The 23,776-nt window shown below is 29.1% G+C and overlaps 1 pseudogene; it reads left to right on the top strand.

The window, feature by feature from the left end:
* Window positions 1–5,979: 5,979 nt before the first annotated feature.
* LOC142235901 (gustatory receptor for sugar taste 64e-like) lies at window positions 5,980–23,189 on the top strand (annotated as a pseudogene).
* The last annotated feature ends 587 nt before the right edge of the window (window positions 23,190–23,776 follow it).

Genomic DNA, 23,776 nt, shown 5'->3' on the forward strand with positions numbered 1-23,776 from the left:
TTGAAATGTCGGCAAAATTTTTTATAGAAATAAAATGTAGACAAATTTTTGATAGAAATACAATTTTGAGAAAATTTTCTATAGAAACGAAATTTTGACATAATTTTTTTATAGTAATAAAATTTTGATAAAATTTTCTGTAGAAATAAAATTGTGACAAAATTTTCTGTATAAATTAAATTTTGACCAAAAATTTCTATAGAAATAAAATTTTGACAACATTTTCTACAGAAATAAAATATGTTGAAAAAAAAATCTATAGAAATAAAATATTGACAAATTTTTTATAGAAATAAAATTTTCTATAGAAAGAAAAATTTGACATAATTTTGTTTAGAACTAAAATGTTTACAAAATTTTTTCTAGAAAGAAATAAAATTTTATATTTCATGTTAGCCTGATACCGAAACAGGCAATTAACGTCCAAATGCATTATATCTAATTTTACAATTATTAATCGAGCTTTATGGACAGATTTCGATAAAGAACATGATTAATAGTCATTGAAAAGAAAATCGAAATCTGTCCATAAAATTAAATTTTGACAAAATTTTCTACAGAAATAAAATTTTGAAAAAATTTTCTATAGAAATAAAATTTTGACAAAATTTTCTATAGAAATAAAATTTTGAAACAATTTTCCATATAAATAAAATTTTGATAAACTTGTTTATAGAAATAAAATTTTCTATAGAAAAGAAATTTACATAATTTTCTATAGAAATAAAATTTTTACAAAATTTTCTGTAGAAAGAAATAAAATTTTTACAAAATTTTCTGTAGAAAGAAATAAAATTTTTACAAAATTTTCTGTAGAAAGAAATAAAATTTTGACAAAATTTACTACAAGATTTAATACAATTTAGATAAAATTTTTTATAGAAATAAAATTTGACATAATTTTCTATAGAAAAAAAAAATTGACAAAATTTTCTAAATATATATGTTGTGATAAAATTTTCTGTTGAAATAAAATTGTGAGAAAATTTTCTATCGAAATAAAATTTTGAGAAAATTTTCAAATAGATATAATATTTTGATAAATTTTTTTATAGAAATAACATTTTATTTGTTGTGTTGATCTCAGCTTTAAAACCATTATGTTGACTAAACTACGAGAGTAGCTTTACCAACGGAGGAAAAGATAAAATTTTGACAAAATTTTCTATAGAAATAAAATTTTGACAAAACTTTCTATAGAAATAAAATTTTGACAACATTTTCTATAGAAATAAAATTTTGACAAAATTTTCTATAGAAATAAAATTTTGAAAAAAATCTATAAAAATAAAATTTGGACAACATTTTCTATAGAAACAATATTTTGACGAAATTTTCCATATAAATACAATTTTGATAAACTTGTCTATAAAAATAAAATTTGCTATCGAAATGAAATTTTGACATAATTTTCTATAGAAATAAAATTTTGACAAAATTTTCTATATAAATAAAATTTTGATAAATTTTTCTATAAATACAATTTTGATAAATTTTGTTATAGAAATAAATGTTGACTAAATTTTCTATAGAAATAAAATGTTGACAAAAAATTTTGTGTGGAAATAAAATTGTGAGAAAGTTTGCTATAGAAATAAAATTTTGACAAATTTTCTACAGAAATAAAATTGTGACAAAATTTTCTATAGAAATAAAATTTTGACAAAATTTTCTATAGAAATAAAATTTTGACAAAATTTTCTATAGAAATAAAATTTTGACCAAATTTTCTATAGAAAGAAAATGTTGACAAAATTTTCTATAGAAATAAAATTTTGAAAAAAAAATATAAAAATTAAAATTTTGACAACATTTTCTATAGAAACAATATTTTGACGAAATTTTCCATATAAATAAAATTTTGATAAACTTGTCTATAGAAATAAAATTTTCTTTGAAATGAAATTTTGACATAATTTTCTAAAGAAATAAAATTTTTACAAAATTTGCTGTAGAAAGAAATAAAATTTTGACATAATTTTCTATATAAATACAATTTTGATAAATTTTTCTATAAATACAATTTTGATAAAATTTTTTATAGAAATATATTTTGACAAAAAATTTTCTGTGGAAATAAAATTGTGAGAAAATTTTCTATAGAAATAAAATTTTGACAAAATTTTCTACAGAAATAAAATTTTGACAAAATTTTCTATAGAAATAAAATTTTGACAAAATTTTCTATAGAAATAAAATTTTGAAAAAAAATTTCTGTGGAAATAAAATTTTAACAAAATTTTATAAAAATAAAATTTTGACATTTTTTATAGAAATAAAATTTTGACAAAATTTTTTATAGGCATAAATTTTTGAAAAAAATTTCCATATAAATAAAATTTTGATAAACTTGTTTATAGAAATAAAATTTTCTATAGAAAAGAAATTTACATAATTTTCTATAGAAATAAAATTTTTACAAAATTTTCTGTAGAAAGAAATAAAACTTTGACAAATTTTACTACAAATTTTAACAAAATTTAATATAATTTAGTTAAAATTTTTTATAGAAATAAAATTTGACATAATTTTCTATAGAAAAAAAAATTGACAAAATTTTCTAAAAATATATGTTGTGATAAAATTTTCTGTTGAAATAAAGTTGTGAGGAAATTTTCTATAGAAATAAAATTTTGAGAAAATTTTCTATAGATATAAAATTTTGATAAATTTTTTTTTAGAAATAACATTTTATTTGTTGTGTTGATCTCAGCTTTAAAACCATTGTGTTGACTAAACTACGAGAGAAGCTTTACCAACGGAGGAAAAGATAAAATTTTGACAAAATTTTCTATAGAAATAAAATTTTGGCAAAATTTTCTATAGAAATAAAATTTGGACAAAATTTTCTATAAAAATTAAATTTGGACAACATTTTCTATAGAAATTGAATTTTGGCAAAATAAAATTGTGAGAAAATTTTCTATAGAAATAAAATTTTGAGAAAATTTTCTATAGATATAAAATTTTGAGAAAATTTTCTATAGATATAAAATTTTGATAAATTTTTTTTATAGAAATAAAATGTTGACAAAATTTTCTATAGAAATAAAATTTTGACAAAATTTTCTATAGAAATAAAATTTTAACAAAATTTTCTACAGACATAAATTTTTGAAAAAATGTTCCATATAAATAAAATTTTGATAAACTTGTTTATAGAAATAAAATTTTCTATAGAAAAGAAATTTACATAATTTTCTATAGAAATAAAATTTTTACAAAATTTTCTGTAGAAAGAAATAAAAGTTTGACAAAATTTACTACAAATTTTGAAAAAAATTAATACAATTTAGATAAAATTTTTTATAGAAATAACATTTGACATAATTTTCTATAGAAAAAAAAATCGACAAAATTTTCTAAAAATATATGTTGTGATAAAATTTTCTGTTAAAATAAAATTGTGAGAAAATTTTCTATAGAAATAAAATTTTGAGAACATTTTCTATAGATTTAAATTTTTAAAAAATTTTTTATAGAAATAACATTTTAGTTGTTGTGTTGATCTCAACTTTAAAACCATTGTGTTGACTAGACTACGAGAGTAGCTTTACCAACGGAGGAAAAGATAAAAATTTGACAAAATTTTCTATAGAAATAAAATTTGGACAAAATTTTCTATAGAAATAAAATTTGGACAAAATTTTCTATAAAAATTAAATTTGGACAACATTTTCTATAGAAATTGAATTTTGGCAAAATAAAATTGTGAGAAAATTTTCTATAGAAATAAAATTTTGAGAAAATTTTCTATAGAAATAAAATTTTCATAAATTTTTTTTTATAGAAATAAAATGTTGACAAAATTTTCTATAGAAATAAAATTTTGACAAAATTTTCTATAGAAATAAAATTTTAACAAAATTTTCTACAGACATAAATTTTTGAAAAAATGTTCCATATAAATAAAATTTTGATAGAAATAAAATTTTCTATAGAAAAGAAATTTACAAATTTTCTATAGAAATAAAATTTTTACAAAATTTTCTGTAGAAAGAAATAAAAGTTTGACAAAATTTACTACAAATTTTGAAAAAATTTAATACAATTTAGATAAAATTTTTTATAGAAATAAAATTTGACATAATTTTCTATAGAAAAAAAAAAATTGACAAAATTTTCTAAAAATATATGTTGTGATAAAATTTTCTGTTAAAATAAAATTGTGAGAAAATTTTCTATAGAAATAAAATTTTGAGAAAATTTTCTATAGATTTAAATTTTTAAAAATTTTTTTATAGAAATAACATTTTAGTTGTTGTGTTTTGAGAACATTTTCTATAGATTTAAATTTTTAAAAATTTTTTTATAGAAATAACATTTTAGTTGTTGTGTTGATCTCAACTTTAAAACCATTGTGTTGACTAAACTACGAGAGTAGCTTTACCAACGGAGGAAAAGTTAAAAATTTGACAAAATTTTCTATAGAAATAAAATTTTGACAAAATTTTCTATAGAAATAAAATTTGGACAAAATTTTCTATAGAAATAAAATTTGGACAAAATTTTCTATAGAAATAAAATTTGGACATTTTCTATAGAAATTGAATTTTGAGAAATTTTTCTATAAAAACAATTTTGATAAAATTTTTTATAGAAATAAATTTTGACATTGAATTTTCTATAGAAATAAAATTTTGACAAAAAATTTTGTGTGGAAATAAAATTGTGAGAAAATTTTCTATAGAAATAAAATTTTGACGAAATTTTCTACAGAAATAAAATTTTGACAAAATTTTCTATAGAAATAAAATTTTGACAAAATTTTCTATAGAAATAAAATTTTGAAAAAAAATTTTCTGTGGAAATAAAATTTTAACAAAATTTTGCTATAAAAATAAAATGTTGGCATTTTATATAAAATAAAATGTTCACAAAATTTTCTACAAATATAAATTTTTGAAAAAATGTTTCATATAAATAAAATTTTGATATACTTGTTTATAGAAATAAAATTTTCTATAGAAAAGAAATTTACATAATTTTCTATAGAAATAAAATTTTTACAAAATTTTCTGTAGAAAGAAATAAAACTTTTGCTAAATTTACTACAAACTTTGACATTATTTAATACAATTGAGATAAAATTTTTTATAGAAATAAAAATTGACAAAATTTTCTAAAAATATATGTTGTGATACAATTTTCTGTTGAAATAAAATTGTGAGAACATCTTCTATAGAAATAAAATCTTGAGAAAATTTTTTATAGATATACAATTTTGATAAATTTTTTTATAGAAATAACATTTTATTTGTTGTGTTGATCTTAGCTTTAAAACCATTGTGTTGACTAAACTACGAGAGTAGCTTTACCAACGGAGGAAAAGATAAAATGTTGACAAAATTTTCTATAGAAATAAAATTTTGACAAAATTTTCTATAGAAATAAAATTTTAACAACATTTTCTATAGAAATAAAATTTTGACAAAATTTTCTATAGAAATAAAATTTGGACAACATTTTCTATAGAAATTGAATTTTGGCAAAATAAAATTGTGAGAAAATTTTTTATAGAAATAAAATTTTGAGAAAATTTTCTATAGATAAATTTGATAAGATTTTTTTTTATAGAAATAAAATTTTGATAATATTTTCTGTAGAAATAAAATTATGACAAAATTTACTATAGAAATAAAATTTTGACAAAATTTTCTATAGAAATAAAATTTTGACAAAATTTTCTATAGAAAAAAAATTTTGACAAAATTTTCTATAGAAATAAAATTTTGACAAAATTTTCTATAGAAATAAAATTTTCTATTGAAAATAAAATTTTGACAGCATTTTCTATAGAAATAAAATTTGGACAAAATTTTCTATAGAAATAAAATTTTGCCAAGATTTTCTGTAGAAATTACTTAGCAGCAGATCAGTATTTGGAGGTAGAAATAAAATTTTGCCAAGATTTTCTGTAGAAACTACTTAGCAGCAGATCAGTATTTGGAGGTGTTAGGTTCGCACAAAATTACTAAAATGTCGACCATCTCAAGATGGCACTTCGCCGCGAATGGGTTAAAAAAGCTATATTCATTTAGAGTATTATGGGTTTGTCGGTCGTGTGAAGACTATAAATTGTGGAAAATGTAGTCAGTTCGGTTAACTCTAAACTGATTCTAAAATTTGTTGTTATTTTCAAAATTTTTTGCTTTTGAACAATAAAATTAAAAAAAAAATATATATCGCGCTTTACTTTGTTGCATTACATATAAACCGAAGTTTATACATCACTTCACCAGTTTTTATGAATTTATCTATAAGCGTAACACCTTTGTAAATTTCTCATCGCATTACAACGCCCCAAAATTACAATAGTTAACAGCTTGATGGCCTTTGTCATTATTTTGTGTAAATCCTGACTGATGAATATTTCAAATTTCACATGCCAAGTGCCTTGTTTGTTAAGCCCCTTTTGACATTGAAGAGGAGGTCCTGACAATAGAAATTCTAAATTATGATTGTCATGAAACAAAAAAAAAAAAACTCAACTCAGACCACCAATGGAAATATGCCAAAAAAAAGAGAGATTTTGAAAAATTTAACAAATACCAACAGACAATAATTTTATTTTCACGTTTTATGGTTTTTTAGTTCCCTCCGGTCTATAGCCCTTTAGTTGAAAGTGAATACTTCATGTCGATGGTATATGGTATTGCAGGGGAAATATTTTCATATGTCTCTTTCATAGAACAGAAGGTTTGTCTATCTGTGTGTCTTTATATGAAAATTATGTCGCGTGTGTGGAAAATTTAAATTCTTCGAAACGCCATAGGTTGCAAATTAAATTTTGGAAGCCTTATGAAATTTTAAGTAAGCAAAATGGGTGAGTACTTAGTAATGAAAATGCGAATGACAAACATTTAAGGTTATGATGTTCATCTAGATATGAATGTGTTTTGTGTAAATTTTTTTTTGGGAGCCACCGTGGTGCAATGGTTAGCATGCCCGCCTTGCATACACAAGGTCGTGGGTTCGATTTCTGCTACGACCGAACACCAAAAAAGTTTTTCAGTTTTCCACCTCAGTAATGCTGATGACATTTCTGAGGGTTTCAAAGCTTCTCTAAGTGGCCGTTCGGAATCGGCTATAAAAAGGAGGTCCCTTGTCATTGAGCTTAACATGGAATCGGGCAGCACTCAGTGATAAGAGAGAAGTTCACCACAGTGGTATCCCAATGGACTGAATAGTCTAAGTGAGCCTGATACATCGGGCTGCCACATAACCTAACCTACCCTATGTAAATTTTACCAAAAATTATGAAAAAATTTGGAATTTGCATGAATTTGTGCTGATTAATTTTAATTTTAAAGTCTTTGTCTATTTCGATGTATTTTTTATGGAATCATGTAAACTACTGAATATAGAAAAAGATATCTCAACACTGAAAAAAATATTTACGTGATATTAAAAATTACGAAACCTCAATCTTAGGATGCGAAATTAACAAAATATTTATTTATTTATTGTTTATTATACCCTCCACCATAGGATGGGGGTATATTAACTTTGTCATTCCGTTTGTAACACATCGAAAAATTGCTCTAAAACCCCATAAAGTATATATATTCTGGATCGTGGTGAAATTCTGAGTCGATCTGAGCATGTCCGTCCGTCCGTCCGTCCGTCCGTCTGTTGAAATCACGCTAACTTCCAAACGAAACAAGCTATCGACTTGAAACTTGGCACAAGTAGTTGTTATTGATGTAGGTCGGATGGTATTGCAAATGGGCCATATCGGTCCACTTTTACGTATAGCCCCCATATAAACTGACCCCCAAATTTGGCTTGCGATTGCTCTAAGAGAAGCAAATTTCATCCGAACCGGCTGAAATTTTGTACATGGTGTTAGTATATGCTCTCTAAACACCACGCAAAAATTGGTCCATATCGGTCCATAATTACATATAGCCCCCATATAAACCGATCCCCCGATTTGGTTTGCAGAGCCTTTAAGAGAACCAAATTCCATCCGATCCGGCTGAAATTTGGTACATGGTGTTAGTATATGGTCTCTAACAACCATGCAAAAATTTTTCCATATCGGCCCATAATTATATATAGCCCCCATATAAACCGATCCCCAGATTTGACCTCCGGAGCCTCTTAGAGGAACAAAATTCATCCGATCTGGCTGAAATTTGGTACATGGTGTTGGTACATGTTCTCTAATGACCGTGCAAAAATTGGACCACATCGGCCCATAATTATATATAGCCCCCATATAAACCGATCCCCAGATTTGACCTCCGGAGCCTCTTAGAGGAACAAAGCTCATCCGATCCGATTGAAATTTGGCCCGTGGTGTTAGTATATTGTATCTAACAACCATGCCAAAATTGGTCCATATCGGTCCATAATTATATACAGCCCCATATAAGCCGATCCCCAGATTTGACCTCCGGAGCCTCTTAGAGGTGCAAAATTCATTCGATCCGGTTGAAATTGGGTACGTGGTGTTAGTATATGGTCTCTAAAAACCGTGCAAAAATTGGTCCATATCGGTCCATAATTATATATAGCCCCCATATAAACCGATCCCCAGATTTGAACTGCGGAGCCTCTTAGAGGAGCAAAATTCATCCGATCCGGTTGAAATTTGGTACGTGGTGTTAGTATATGGTCTCTAACAACCATACAAAAATTGGTCCACATCGGTTCATAATTATATATAGCCCCCATATAAACCGATACCCCGATTTGGCTTGCGGAGCCTCTAAGAGAAGCAAATTTCATGCGATCCGGCTGAAATTTGGTACATGGTCTTGGTATATGTTCTCTAATGACCATGCAAAAATTGGTCCATATCGGTCCATAATTATATATAGCCTCCATATAAATCGATCCCCCGATTTGGCTTGCGGAGCCTCGAAGAAACGAAAATGTCATCCGCTCCGGCTGAAATTTGGTACATGGTGTTGGTATATGTTCTCTAATGACCATGCAAAAATTGGTTTATATCGGTCCATAATTATATATATATATATAGCCCCCATATAAATCGATTCCCAGATTTGTCCTCCGGAGCCTCTTGGAGGAGCAAAATTTTTCTGATCCGGTTGAAATTTGGAACATAGTGTTAGAATGTGCTCTCTAACAAACACGCAAGAATTGGTCCATATCGGACCATAATTGTATATAGTCCCCATATAAACCGTTCCCCAGATTTGATCTCCGGAGCCTCTTGGAGGAGCATCCGATCCGGTTGAAATTTGCAACGTGGTGTTAGTATAAGGCCGCTAATATACATGCCAAAATTGGTCCATATCGGTCTATAGTTATATATAGCCGATTCCCAATCACACAAAAATTGGTCCATATCGGTTTATATTCATGGTTGCCACTCGAGCCAAATATAATCTGCCAAAATTTTATTTTCGTAGAAAACATTGTCAAAATGTTATTTCTATAGAAAATTTTGTCAAAATTTTATTTCTATAGAAAATGTTGTCAAAATTTTATTTCTAAAGAAAATTTTGTAAAATTTTATTTCTATAGAAAATTTTGTAAAAATTTTATTTCTATAGAAAATTTTTTTCCAAATTTTATTTCTATAGAACATTTTTTCAAAATTTTACTTTTATAGAAAATGTTGTCAAAATTTTATTTTGTCAAAATTGTATTTCTATAGAAACTTTAAACTTAATTATATACGTATTTAATCAGCCTTTTGTAGTTTAATATATACCACGTATGGACTATGTGGTATATATTACGGTGTTAGGAAGTTTTAAGATTCCTTGCCATCGGCAAGTGTTACCGCAACCCAAGTAATTCGATTGTGGATGACAGTTTTCAGTAGAAGTTTCTACGCAATACATGGTGGAGGGTACATAAGCTTCGGCCTGGCCGAACTTATGGCCGTATATCCTTGTTTTAATCATACAGTAAATGTATGCTAAGGTCATCAGCTATTTACAAGATATTAATGACAAATTTCTTTAAAATAATGAAATTTTTATTAAAATAAGATGTATAATGTTTGCTTGAAAAATTTTCTTCGTTAAATTTAGGACAGAAATTTTTGATAATTTGCATCCCTAGGTTAAAGTCGTATGCCTTTGAACTAAGGAATTATGTCCTAAGTATTAAAAGAAATCGCCCTTAAATCAACTGAAATCAGTCTAACATAAAAATGCAATATTGTTTGATTTAAGTTAGCATACTCGTATAGTCGCCCAACTTTAGGCTCTTTCTTATTTTTTTTCGCAGATGATGGTATATTTAATTTTGGCATAGTTCCAAATTTGTATTTATTTTAAATTATTTTCAAGTTTTTCTCTACATTGTAGTAATTGTCTTGCAGTTTTTTTAATGGCTCAAATGTTTGCCTTAAATTTAAATTTTTCCTCGACAATAATGTTTCTCACTTTGTATTCCGTGGTGACGCTGCACAGTGGTCGATCGATCACTTTGGCCAAAAATAAACAAGTAAGGAAAGTCTAAAGTCGGCCGGGGCCGACTATATTATACCCTGCACCACTTTGTAGATCTAAATTTTCGATACCGTATCACATCCGTCAAACGTGTTGGGTGCTGAATATAAAGAGGTTTGTCCCAAATACATACATTTAGATATCACTCGATCTGGACAGAATTTGATAGACTTTTACAAAATCTATAGACTCAAAATTTAAGTTGGCTAATGCACTAGGGTGACACACAATGATAGTAAAACAAGTATATACGTCCGTAAGTTCGGCCAGGCCGAAGCTTATGTACCCTCCACCATGGATTGCTTAGAAACTTCTACTGAAGACTGTCATCCACAATCGAATTACTTGGGTTACGGTACACTTGCCGATGGCAAGGTATCTTAACACTTCATAACACCGTAATATATACCACATAGTCCATACGTGGTATATGTAAAACTAAAAAAGGCCGATTAAATACGTATATAATTAAGTTTAAAGTTCTATAGAAATCAAATTTTGACAAAATAAAAATTTGGAAAAAATTTTCTATAGAAATAAAATTTTGACAAAATTTTCTATAGAAATAAAATTTTGACAAAATGTTCTATAGAAATAAAATTTTGACAAAATTTTCTATTGAAATAAAATTTTGACAACATTTTCTATAGAAATAAAATTTTGACAAAATTTTCTATAGAAATAAAATTTTGACAAAATTTTCTATAGAAATAAAATTTTGACAAAATTTTCTATAGAAATAAAATTTTGACAAAATTTTCTATAGAAATAAAATTTTGACAAAATTTTCTATAGAAATAAAATTTTGACAAAATTTTCTATAGAAATAAAATTTTGACAAAATTTTCTATAGAAATAACATTTTGACAATGTTTTCTATAAAAATAAAATTTTGGTAGATTATTTTTGGCTCGAGTGGCAACCATTATTATGAACCGATATGGACCAATTTTTGTGTGATTGGGGATCGGCTATATATAACTATAGACCGATATGGACCAATTATGGCATGATTATAAGCGGCCTTATACTAACACCACGTTGCAAATTTCAACCGGATCTGATGAATTTTGCTCCTCCAAGAGGCTCCGGAGATCAAATCTGGGGAATGGTTTATATGGGGGGCTATATATAATTATGGACCGATATGGACCAATTCTTGCATGGTTGGTAGAGACCATATACTAACACCATGTACCAAATTTCAACCGAATCGGATGAATTTTGCTCCTCTAAGAGGCTGCGGAGATCAAATCTGGGGATCGGCTTATATGGGGGCTATATATAATTATGCACCGATATGGACCAATTTTTGGATGGTCATTAGAGACCATATACTAACACCATGTACCAAATTTCAGCCGGATGGGGTGAAATTTGCTTCTCTTAGAGGCTCCGAAACCCAAATCGCGGGATCGGTTTATATGGGGGTATATATAATTATGGGCCGATATAGACCAATTTTTGCATGGTCATTAGAGAACAAATACTAATTCCATGTACCAAATTTTAGCCGGATTGGATGAAAGTTGCTTCTCTTAGAGGCTCCGAAAGCCAAATCGGGGGATCGGTTTATATGGGGGCTATATATAATTATAGACCGATATGGACCAATTTCTGCATGGTTGTTAGAGACCATATACTAACACCATGTACCAAATTTCAGCCGGATCGGATGAAATTTGCTTCTCTTAGAGGCTCCGCAAGCCAAATCGGGGGATCGGTTTATATGGGGGCTATATATAATTATAGACCGATGTAGACCAATTTTTGCATAGTTGTTAGAGACCATATACTAACACCATGTACCAAATATTAGCCGGATCGGATGAAATTTTCTTCTCGTAGATGCTCCGCAAGCCAAATCTGGGGATCGGTTTATATGGGGGCTATATATAATAATTTACCGATGTGGACCAATTTTTGCATGGTTGTTAGAGACTATATACTAACACCATGTACCAAATTTCAGCCGGATCGGATGAAATTGGCTTCTCTTAGAGGGTCTGCAAGCCAAATTTGGGGGTCCGTTTATATGGGGGCTATACGGAAAAGTGGACCGATATAGCCCATTTGCAATACAATCCGACCTACATCAATAGCAACTATTTGTGCCAAGTTTCAAGTCGATAGCTTGTTTCGTTCGGAAGTTAGCGTGATTTCAACAGACGGACGGACATGCTTTGGTCGACTCAGAATTTCACCACGACCCAGAATATATATACTTAATGGGGTCTTAGAGCAATATTTCGATGTGTTACAAACGGAATGACATAGTTAATATACCCCCCATCCTATTGTGGAGGGTATAACAAATTTATAAAACTTGTTTTAAATTTATTATAAAGTCAATTTTTGTCAGTCTCATCGTTCTTATATGTAAATTTTATGTAGAGTTTTAGTTGTGTTATATATATAAACCGACCTCCCGATTTGGGGTCTTGGGCTTATAGAAATCGTAGTTTTTATCCAATTTGCCTGAAATTTGAAATCTAGAGGTATTTTAGGGCCATCAAAAAGTGTACCGAAAATGGTGCCTATCGTTTTGGTATAGCCCCCATATAAACCGACCTCCCGATTTGGGGTCTTGGGCTTGTAGAATCCGTAGTTTTAATCCAATTTACCTGTAATCGGAAATCTAGAGGTATTCTAGGATCGTAAAGAGGTTTGCCGAAAATGGTGCCTATCGGTCCATGTTTTGATATAGCCCCCATATGGACCGATTTCCCGATTTTGCTTCTTGGGCTTGTAGAATCCGTAGTTTTAATCCAATTTACCTGCAATCGGAAATCTAGAGGTATTCTAGGACCATAAAGAGGAGTGCCGAAAATTTTGATTATCGGATCATGTTTTGATATACCCCCATATAAAGCCATCCCCCGATTTTATTTCTTGGGCTTCTAGAATCCGTAGTTGTTATCCAATTTCCCTGAAATTGGAAATGTAGAGGTATTTCGTATCGGTCGAAATTGGTCCGTATCGGTCCATGTTTTGGTATAGTCCCTATACAGACTGATCTCCCGATTTTACTTCTTGGGCTTTTAGAATTTGTAGTTTTCACCCAATTCGTCTGAAAGTGGAATTCTAGAGGTATTTGAGAAATATTAACCCTCTAATGCCCCATTTTTTTGCAAGCTGATTAAATTTTCAATGTTAACGACACCAAAGCCGAACTTACGGCCGTATATACTTGTTGTTGTCTTAAGGTGTGTTTTACTAAAAGCTTCCTTATAAAATGAATTAGAGGGTTAAGAGATGGTGAGTATTGGTCCATGTTTTGGTATAGCCCCCATATAGACCTAACTTCCGAATTTATTTCTTGAATCCGGCTGACCACAAATAGGTCAGCCGAATATGGTGTGTGTCGACCGATGTTTTAGTATAGCCTCCACATAGACCGATCTCCAGATTTAACTCCTTGGGCTTCTAGAATCCGTAGTTTTTATCCGATTTGCACAAAAATGTAAATATACTGGAATTTTGGACCCTCAAAAATCTGTATCGCATTTATTTTTACCGGTCCGTTTGCTAAGGCATCGATATAGACCGATTTAACTTCTTGAGGGTACATCCAAAGAAAAAAATATTTTCCTCCGGAATGAAATTTTAGACAAACGAAATTTTCCTTTAGTATAAAGTATTTTCGTTTAGAGCAAACTAATCCGAATTTTTGATAAGCGATTCAACGATTGTCTCTCAAATTTGTGTCAAAAGAAAACTATGCTTATCTAAAATTTCGTTCCTCAGAAAAAAAAAACACGTTTTTCAAGGTATAACAGGCTCACTGATCATGAAAATTGCTTGAAACTGAAATTTTCAGATTTTACTCATCGTATTCGGCGGAAAAAATCTACAGATTTTAGATTTAAAATCAAGGCTTTATTTCATCATATACACGATATGTTTATGATTTCTCTAAAACTCAAACAAAATTGGTTATTATAAATCCAGAATCTGATCTAGTCTTCATAGGTAGAACTGATTTGCTTGCGAGAAAATTTGTCATCAAACTCCCTAAAATTCTATGTTACAGTAATCCCTCGATTTACGTCGTGATTGGTTCCGGAATTTGACGACGTTAATCGAAACGACGTAAACCGAATTAAAAATTGCTCATACTTATTCCTAAGTCCATTTATGTATGTATGTGTGTGTACATAATAAAAAATCTTCAAAAATAAAGGCAATTCAGTAAGAATTTCAGAAAAAAATGTTTCGATGTCATCATCGTTGATATTTATTGTACTTATGGAAGGCGTTTTTTATAATGTGGGCAAAAAAGTCGACGACGTAAATCGAATGGCGTCGTAAATCGAAGTTTGAAGGAACAAAAAATTTGACGACATAAATCGAAACAACGTAAACCGAGACAACGTAAATCGAGGGATTACTGTATATATTATCAAGAAACCCGATACGACGAAGAGTTTTCAAAGTGAACTATTATATTTGATTCATGGTGGTGGATATTTAAGATTCGGCCCGGCCGAACTTACTCCTGTGTATACTTGTTTTCCTATTTTTTCGTCCACAGTTTGTTTATCTATTCTTGTGGACGAATTACGCAAATGTATTTAATTGTGTTTATTTATAAGAGGCTCTTTTTTTTTTGATTGCTTTAATCGTCCCACGTATGGCCGCCTACCAGTGGCCTTGTATGATGCAACAATGGCGGCAAGTGGAGCGGACCCTACCGCAACAATATTCCAATGAAGATGGATCGTGGCTTGCCCAACGCATTAAAATGGTAATATTGGTGGCAAAAGCGACATATTCTTTAACTAACTTCCACATAGTGGTAAAGTAAATGGGACAGAAGGATGCACAGAAAAAAAGTCAGTTGTAAAATTGATGCTATCTAAAATATCTATAGAAATAAAATTTTGAGAAAATTTTCTATAGAAAAAAAAACCTTTAATAAAATATTGTAGAGAAATAAAATTTTGACAAAATTTTGTATAAAAACAAGTAAGTAAAGTCTAAAGTCGGACGGGGCCGACTATATTATACTCTTCACCCCTATGTAGGCCAAAATTTGTGTTACCATCTCAACTACATCACATTTGCTGGAAGCTATATAAAGGAGACAGTTTTTTTACGTCTACAAAATCTCTAGAATTAAAATTTAAATCGGCTAACGCTAACCAGTTAATTGGAGGAAACTTCCATTGAAAATGGGTCTAAAATGTGTAACAGTCTACCATATTTCTCCAACTCTGGTGTACGTATATATGGGAGCTATATATAATCTTAACCGATTTTGACTAAATTTGACGTGTATACACACAGAAAATTATCACCAACATTTTTTCAATTAAACACTTAATTGAATTTGGAAACGGATTCAATTAATATGTTAATTGATTCAATTAATTATTTAATCAAATCCGAATAAAACCCAATTAAAAAAATGATTGATATTTGTTACGTTTCCAATTAAAATATTAATTGATTCAATCAATTTGTTAATCAATTCGGAAATAATTTTCAATTACAATCGTGATTGAAATTTTTTCCGTTTCCAATTACACATGTGATTGCTTCAATCACTTTTGTGATTGAAATTGAATAATTTGGAGCAATGGAAAGAGCGAAAAGAGAACAAGAGAATGGATATTTATTCAACATTGTATGATGGAGAGATCAGTCTGTAGAAGTAACTTGTAACGAACGGTTGGGTTTTTTTTCGCGTAAATTGAAAGACATGATTGGCGACATTCTGTCTGCTGCATTGAAAATGTGTACATAAATATTTTGAACGCAACAACAAATCATAGCAAAGGGTTGAAATAAATAAAGTGTGCAACAACAAATGGCCACGTGGTAAAGGTTTGAAAAAATATATGAGAGAACGCATTTGAAATTACCTGTGTTTGTGTTTTGTGGTATTGTAAAAATGGAAAACAATCTACGTTTATTGAAGGTAAGAAATTGTGAAATGTGAATATCGTTTTCACTTGAAGCCTGTTTACATTAAACGGACTAAAATAATATATTTTTTATTCATCTCTTTTAGTAACCAATTTTATTTCGTGAAATTGACCAATCAATTCCATCAACTCCATCATTTCATCAAATATGTAAGAATATGTTTGCAACAAAAAAGTGGGTACCGTATTGATCTTTTAAAATTATAATTTTTTGTTCACTCCTAGTTTTCTTAAAACCAAGAGCGGTATGGGTTTGTTGGAAGATTCACCTTAAAGTTGCGAAGTGGCGTTGGCATTAAATTGTATTTTTGTTTTACCTGCCTTTTTCAGTTTGAACCCAAGTAGAGAGCAGTATATCTGATATATAAACTAATGAGCTTAATTATGTAATGGTAAAAAAGTTCTTTCTTTTGGATTTAAAAATATGAAAAATATCCGAAAATAATAAAAATATGTATTTCCCATTTATATATTCTTTCTATTTTTAGAATTTGCAAAGTATCATCAATATAATACCAAATATTACATTGCTTCCCCATTATTTTTGTCTATGATTGGTTCAAATTTTAATAGACGATTTCAATGTGCGGAAATTTTGGAAAGGAATTGTTACTAAAATTAAATTACCGAGCTCCTTAATACACCTTTTTATGCTAAAAGACTACAACTGCAAAAGAAGATTATAAATCTGCAACCTGGAACTAAGAATTGAACTTGATATTCTATGCAGGTAATGTTTAACAAAATTAAATTTTAATTTAACAAAATTAAATTCGAATTATTCTATTTACTCTCAGAAAAACTAATTTAGCTTACAGGCTGCTGATTTATTGGAAATCTAGGCGCATCTACATATTAGAAGGACCATGCTAACATGTTTATTATTATAAGGAAGATAATAATAATAATTTATGTAATTGTATTTGTAAGTTTTGTTAGAACAAACCACAAATGACAAGAACCAAATTTATTTGTCTTTTGCATAATTCAAAAAATAATAAAATATTAAATATGTTTTATAAGAAACACATATTTTCTTTTATTTAAAATAAAATTAAATACGATTTTGGGGGCGCAATATATACATTTCTTGATTGAAATTTATAGCCAATTTCTATTAATTATTTAATTTAATGAATCAAATAGTTGATTGATTTTTGTCGCGAAATTAATTAAAATTTTAATTGATTCAATTAAAACTGTGATTGAATTTTATGTTAAAAATCAATCACGTTTTTAATTGATTCAATCACACAATTAATAGATTCCGTGACAAAAGTCAATTAAATTTTTAATTGAAAATCGTGTTGGTTTTCAATTAAAATGGGTGATTGATACTATCATTTTCGTGATTGAAGACATTTCAATTAAAAAAATGATTGAATCCGCGATTTTCGTGATTGAAATCAAAAAATTGTTTTGTGTGTAGTTAGAATAATAATTCTGCAATCTATGCGAAATTTCACGTAAATGGGAGTATAACTTTGGCCCCCTGGTCATATGAGTGCAAATCGGACGGAAGATATATATGGGAGCCATATCTAAATCTGAACCGATTTCAACCAAATTTGGCACAATTACCAATACTACTAAACGTACTCCTTGTGCGAAATTTGAAGCAAATCACGGCAAAACCCTGGATTTTGAGGCCACATAAGTTCAAATCGGACGAAAGATATATAAGGGAGCTATATCTAAATTTGAATCGATTTTGACCATATTTGGTACATACAATAGTATCGTTAAAAGTACCGCTTGTGCAAAATTTGAAGTAAGTCAGGGCAAAATTCTGGCTTTTGAAACCATATAAGTCCAAATCGGGCGAAAGATATATATGTGAGCTATATCTAAATCTGAACCGATTTTTACAAAATTTGATACATTTAACAATACTACTAAACGTACCCCTTGTGCAAAATTTCAACCAAATTCGACCAAAAATCTGGCTTCTGGGGCCATATAAATCAATATCGGGCGAAAGATATATATGGAAGCTATATCTACATCTGAACCGATTTCAATCAAATTTGGCACACATGACTATATTACTAATTGTACTCCTTGTGAAAAATTGCAACTAAATCGGAGTTAAAAATTGGCCTCTGTGGTCATATGAGTGTAAATCGGGCGAAAGCTATATATGGAAGCTATATCTACATCTGAACCGATTTCAATCAAATTTGGCACACATGACTATATTACTAATTGTACTCCTTGTGCAAAATTGCAACTAAATCGGAGTTAAAAATTGGCCTCTGTGGTCATATGAGTGTAATTCAGGCGAAAGCCGTTTTTTACTTGAAACATGGCATGATTTCTACTGAAAGTCGAGTCTTAATTTGGAAAATAAAGTTGTCGTTAACTTGTTTTTTAAGGACTTTAATAGCGTACGAAGGAAAAAAGCTTAAAAAGGCGAAAAATTAAAATTTGCTTCCTAGAGGCAAGTACACAAAATCCAAATTTAAAAGAGAATTGTGTCTTAAAAGTATCCTTACTTGTATTCTCCGCTTCTTTGGCTCGGAATCAATACCAGAATTTTTAAAGTAAAGACAAAATCATTAGAACCGGGCATGCTTTTTTTTCAGTGTAAAAATTATTATTTTCGTGAGCGGAATTATTTTAGTAGGAATATTTTTCCAAAAATATAACTAATTTTTTTCTCTTCATTGCGATAATTCAACAAGTTCATCACAATTGCAAAAACTTTTTCTTTCAATGTATTGTACCAACTTCTTTACCATGCTTGTATCTCCTTTATTTTGCTTTATTCTCAGCTGAACATATCCTCAGTATGCTATTATGTAAATCGATATTCTCACTTTAATAATCGATTTATCCATAGCTTTCTCTATAGAAATTTCACACAATTCTTCGTTTTCTTCGACTGCACCATGATAATGGGAATTCTGGGTAAAACCATAAATTTCTATTCACAAATTTTGCCTGGAGCTTCGTGGATGTCTTTGTAATGTGCTTATGCTTGGAATTGACAGCAAAATTTCGCCAAGTCAATGGCTACATGAAGAAATATGCCAAAAAGGTTAGCTGCGAAAAAAAGGAAAACAAGACAAAGAGAAAACAATCGAAAACATAATCAGATTGAAATAGAAAACAAAGTTTTAATGAGATTTGAATTTAAATTGACCTCTTATTCGATAGCCTACTTTCTGGGGATTTTGGATAGAGCGCCGCAAATCCTATCGGATATAGTGTCGCCTTTGTGAAACAATTGATGACACCATAGCCGTGGCGACCCTTTTGTGTCTGACGAATAATCTATATTTTATCTGTAATAAAATTCTACAAAGTTTACAGTAAGTTCTTTAGACAAAAAAAAAAAAAAAAAAAAAAAATATCAAACGTTGTCTATTCTATGGACATTATTCATTTATTGTCATTGGCAATGCTTTTTATAATTCCGGATATTTAAGTTTTGTTATACGTTCTGTAACACATGAAAATAATGGCTTTTGGGACACCATAAAGCATCTTTATGCTTTTGATTGTCGTCCGTCCGTCCAATTGCCATCCTCTTTTGGCCAGTGATACCGTTTAAAAATTTCCAATGGTAACTCTGGCACGGTTGCCGCAGTTGGCAGAATTGGTCGTGTTTTGTAAATTGCTAGAAATCTTGATATTCAAAATATTCCTCTCCAACTAAGAGGTATTTCACAAACTTTTATAGAAATATTTTTATGTTTTATGGTTTATTTTTTTTCGAAATAAAATGTTGACAAAATTTTATATAGAAATAAAATTTTGCCAAAATTTTCTATGGAATTAAATTTTGACAACATTTTTTATAGAATAAAATTTTGACAAAATTTTCTATAGAAATAAAATTTTGACAAAATTTTCGATAGAAATAAAATTTCGACAAAATTTTCTATACAAATAAAATTTCGACAAAATTTTCTATACAAATAAAATTTTGACAACATTTTCTATAGAAATAAAATTGTGACAAAATTTTCTATAGAAATAAAATTTTGACAAAATTTTCTATAGAAATAAAATTTGGCAAAATTTTCTATAAAAATAAAATTTTGACAAAATTTTCTACAGAAATAAAATTTAGACAAAATTTTCTATTATTTTCTATAGATATAAATTTTCTATAGAAATAAAGTTTTGCCAAAATTTTCTATAGAAATAAAATTTTGCCAACATTTTCTATGGAAATATAATTTTTGACAAAATTTTTCTATAGAAATAAAATTTTGACACAATTTTCGATAGAAATAGAATTTTGACAATATTTTCTGTAGAAATTAAATGTTGAAAATTTTTCTATAAAAATAAAATTTTGACAAAATTTTCCATAGAAATAAAATTTTAACAAAGTTCTCTATAGAAATAAAATTTTGACAAAATTTTCTATAGAAATAAAATTTTGCCAAAATTTTCTATAGACATAAAATTTTACCAAAATTTTCTATAGAAATAAAATTTTGCCAAAATTTTCTATGGAAATAAAATATTGACAAAATTTTATATAGAAATTAAGTGTTGACAAAATTTTCTATAGAAATAAAATTTTGACAAAATTTTTCATAGAAATAAAATTTTGACAAAATTTTCTATAGAAATAAAATTTTGACAAAATTTTCCATAGAAATAAAATTTTAACAAAATTTTCTATAAAAATAAAATTTTGACCAAATTTTTTTATTGAAATAAAGTTTGACAAAATTTTCTATTGAAATAATATTTTGACAAAATTTTCTATAGTAATAAAATTTTGACAAAATTTTCTATAGAAATAAAATTTTGTAAAAATTTAAAATTTCAGGTTACTGGTCACTGCTTTATTTAAAATCGGTATCCTCTCTTCTTGGGGTGGCACTTTTTGTGCCACGTTTTACAAATTCCCAATGGACGCAATGGTGAATTTTATCTCCACTATCGATCAAATTTGACTTTATTTTTATCATATCGCCTAAGACATTGCCTTTCAAGCTCTTGAACTTTCTGCTTCCTTAAAGTAAGATATTTAAGATTCGCCCTTGCCAAATTGTTGTCTTTATTTACTGGCTCTTTAGTTAATTTATGTGACCATTGTGAAGTTTATGAGAGTTTTTAAATGTAAAAACAAGTAAGGAAAGTCTAAAGTCGGGCGGGGCCGACTATATTATACCCTGCACCACTTTGTAGATCCAAATTTTCGATACCAAAACACATCCGTCAAATGTGTTGGGGGCTGTATATAAAGGTTTGTCCCAAATACATACATTTAAATATCACTCGATCTGGACAGAATTTGATAGACTTCTAAAAAATCTACAGACTCAAAATTTAAGTCGGCTAATGCACTAGGGTGGAACACAATGTTAGTAAAAAAATTATGGGAAACATTTAAATGTGAAGCAATTTTAAGGAAACTTCGCAAAAGTTTATTTATGATTTATCGCTCGATATACATGTATTAGAAGTTTAGGAAAATTAGAGTCATTTTTACAACTTTTCGACTAAACAGTGGCGAGTTTACAAGGAAAATGTTGGTATTTTGACCATTTTTGTCGAAATCAGAAAAACATATATATGTGAGCTATATCTAAATCTGAACCGATTTCAACCAAATTTGGCACGCATAGCAACAATGCTAATTCTACTCCCTGTGCAAAATTTCAACTAAATCGGAGCAAAAAATTGGCCTCTGTGGTCATATGAGTGTAAATCGGGCGAAAGCTATATATGGGAGCTATATCTAAATCTGAACCGATTTCAACCAAATTTGGCACGCATAAACACAATGCTAATTCTACTCCCTGTGCAAAATTTCAACTAAATCGGAGCAAAAAAATGGCCTCTGTGGTCATATGAGTGTAAATCGGGCGAAAGCTATATATGGGAGATATATCTAAATCTGAACCGATTTCAATAAAATTTTGCACACTTGACTACACTGCTAATTCTACTCCCTGTGCAAATTTCAACCTAATTGGGGTAAAACTCTGGCTTCTGGGACCGTATTAGTGAATATCGGGCGAAAGATATATACGGGAGCTATATCTAAATCTGAACCGATTTCAATTAAATTTGGCACACTTAACTATAGTACTAATTGTACTTCTTGTGCAAAATTTTAAGCCAATCAGGGTAAAACTCTGGCTTCTGGGGCCATATAAGTCCATATCGGGCGATATATATATATGGGAGCTATATCTAAATCTGAACCGATTTCTTCCAAAATCAATAGGGATCTATTCTGAGCCAAGACACATACTTGTGCCAAATTTGAAGTCGATTGGACTAAAACTGCGACCTAGACTTTGATTACAAAATGTGTTCACGGACAGACGGACAGACGGACATGGCTATATCGACTCAGGAGCCCACCCTGACCATTATTGCCAAAGACACCATGTGTCTGTCTCGTCTCCTTCTGAATGTTGCAAACATATGCACTAACTTATAATACCCTGTTCCACAGTGTGGAGCAGGGTATAAAAACTTCAAAATAATGGAATTATTTCCGCTTTTTTTCTCTTTTTAAATTTTTTTTGTCTCTTTCCTACTCTATGATGGTAATAAACAAAATTGGTATTGATCTAATAACAGAAAGAAGCCTTCCATTACTCACACCCTCTATTTTTGGTATTCATTGACTTTATTGATATTTCGCACCTTTCTGTTCTGCTGCTGGCATCCATGAGTCGAGTCGAAACGTCCTCTGATCATATTTCGTAATATCCGAAGGGAATCCTGGTGCTCGGGAGTAAGTGCTTCAGTAACCACAAATGACAATGGAAAGGATGGCATCCAGTTAATTTTATGGTATCGATGGTTGCTTTCGTTGCACGGCAAACTTGAAATTCAATAAAAGTCTCCTACAACTTATGGGTTCGTGAAAATTGTGTTCTGTTTCACACCGGCTTGAAGGAGACCGAATAATAAAACAAAGCGAATAAAATGTCACTCGACAGCAATAAAAATTTTTCCCATAAACATCTTCTACCGCAAATGATTAAATTTGGGCATGGAGTTGTTGAAGACTAATTTTCCTTCTTGCATACAGGGTTCCTGGCACGAAATGAGGCTTGCGTGTACATTATAAGGTGTAAGGTTTTCTTGTCGGTTGAGATAAGCTTAGTCTCCGAAATAAGAACACAAGTGTTTGTAGTCGATATTGTTTATGGTCTTCAAATTCGACTAATCGATTTTTGATGGTGGCCAAGATTGACTCTCGATTCGATTAAAAAGGGAATGTTATGGAAATATTTCTATGTTAGCTATAAGAGTACCTGTAGACGATATCATTTAATTTATAAATTATTACAAACAAGTAAATAAAGTCTAAAGTCGGGCGGGGCCGACTATATTATACCCTTCACCACTATGTACACAAACATTTGTGTTACCATCTCAAATACTTCAAATTTGCTGGGAGCTGTATAAAGGTTTGCGTTT

This window comes from Haematobia irritans, chromosome 4 (assembly GCF_050003625.1).
Source record: "Haematobia irritans isolate KBUSLIRL chromosome 4, ASM5000362v1, whole genome shotgun sequence".
Classification (NCBI taxonomy): Eukaryota; Metazoa; Arthropoda; class Insecta; order Diptera; family Muscidae; genus Haematobia; species Haematobia irritans.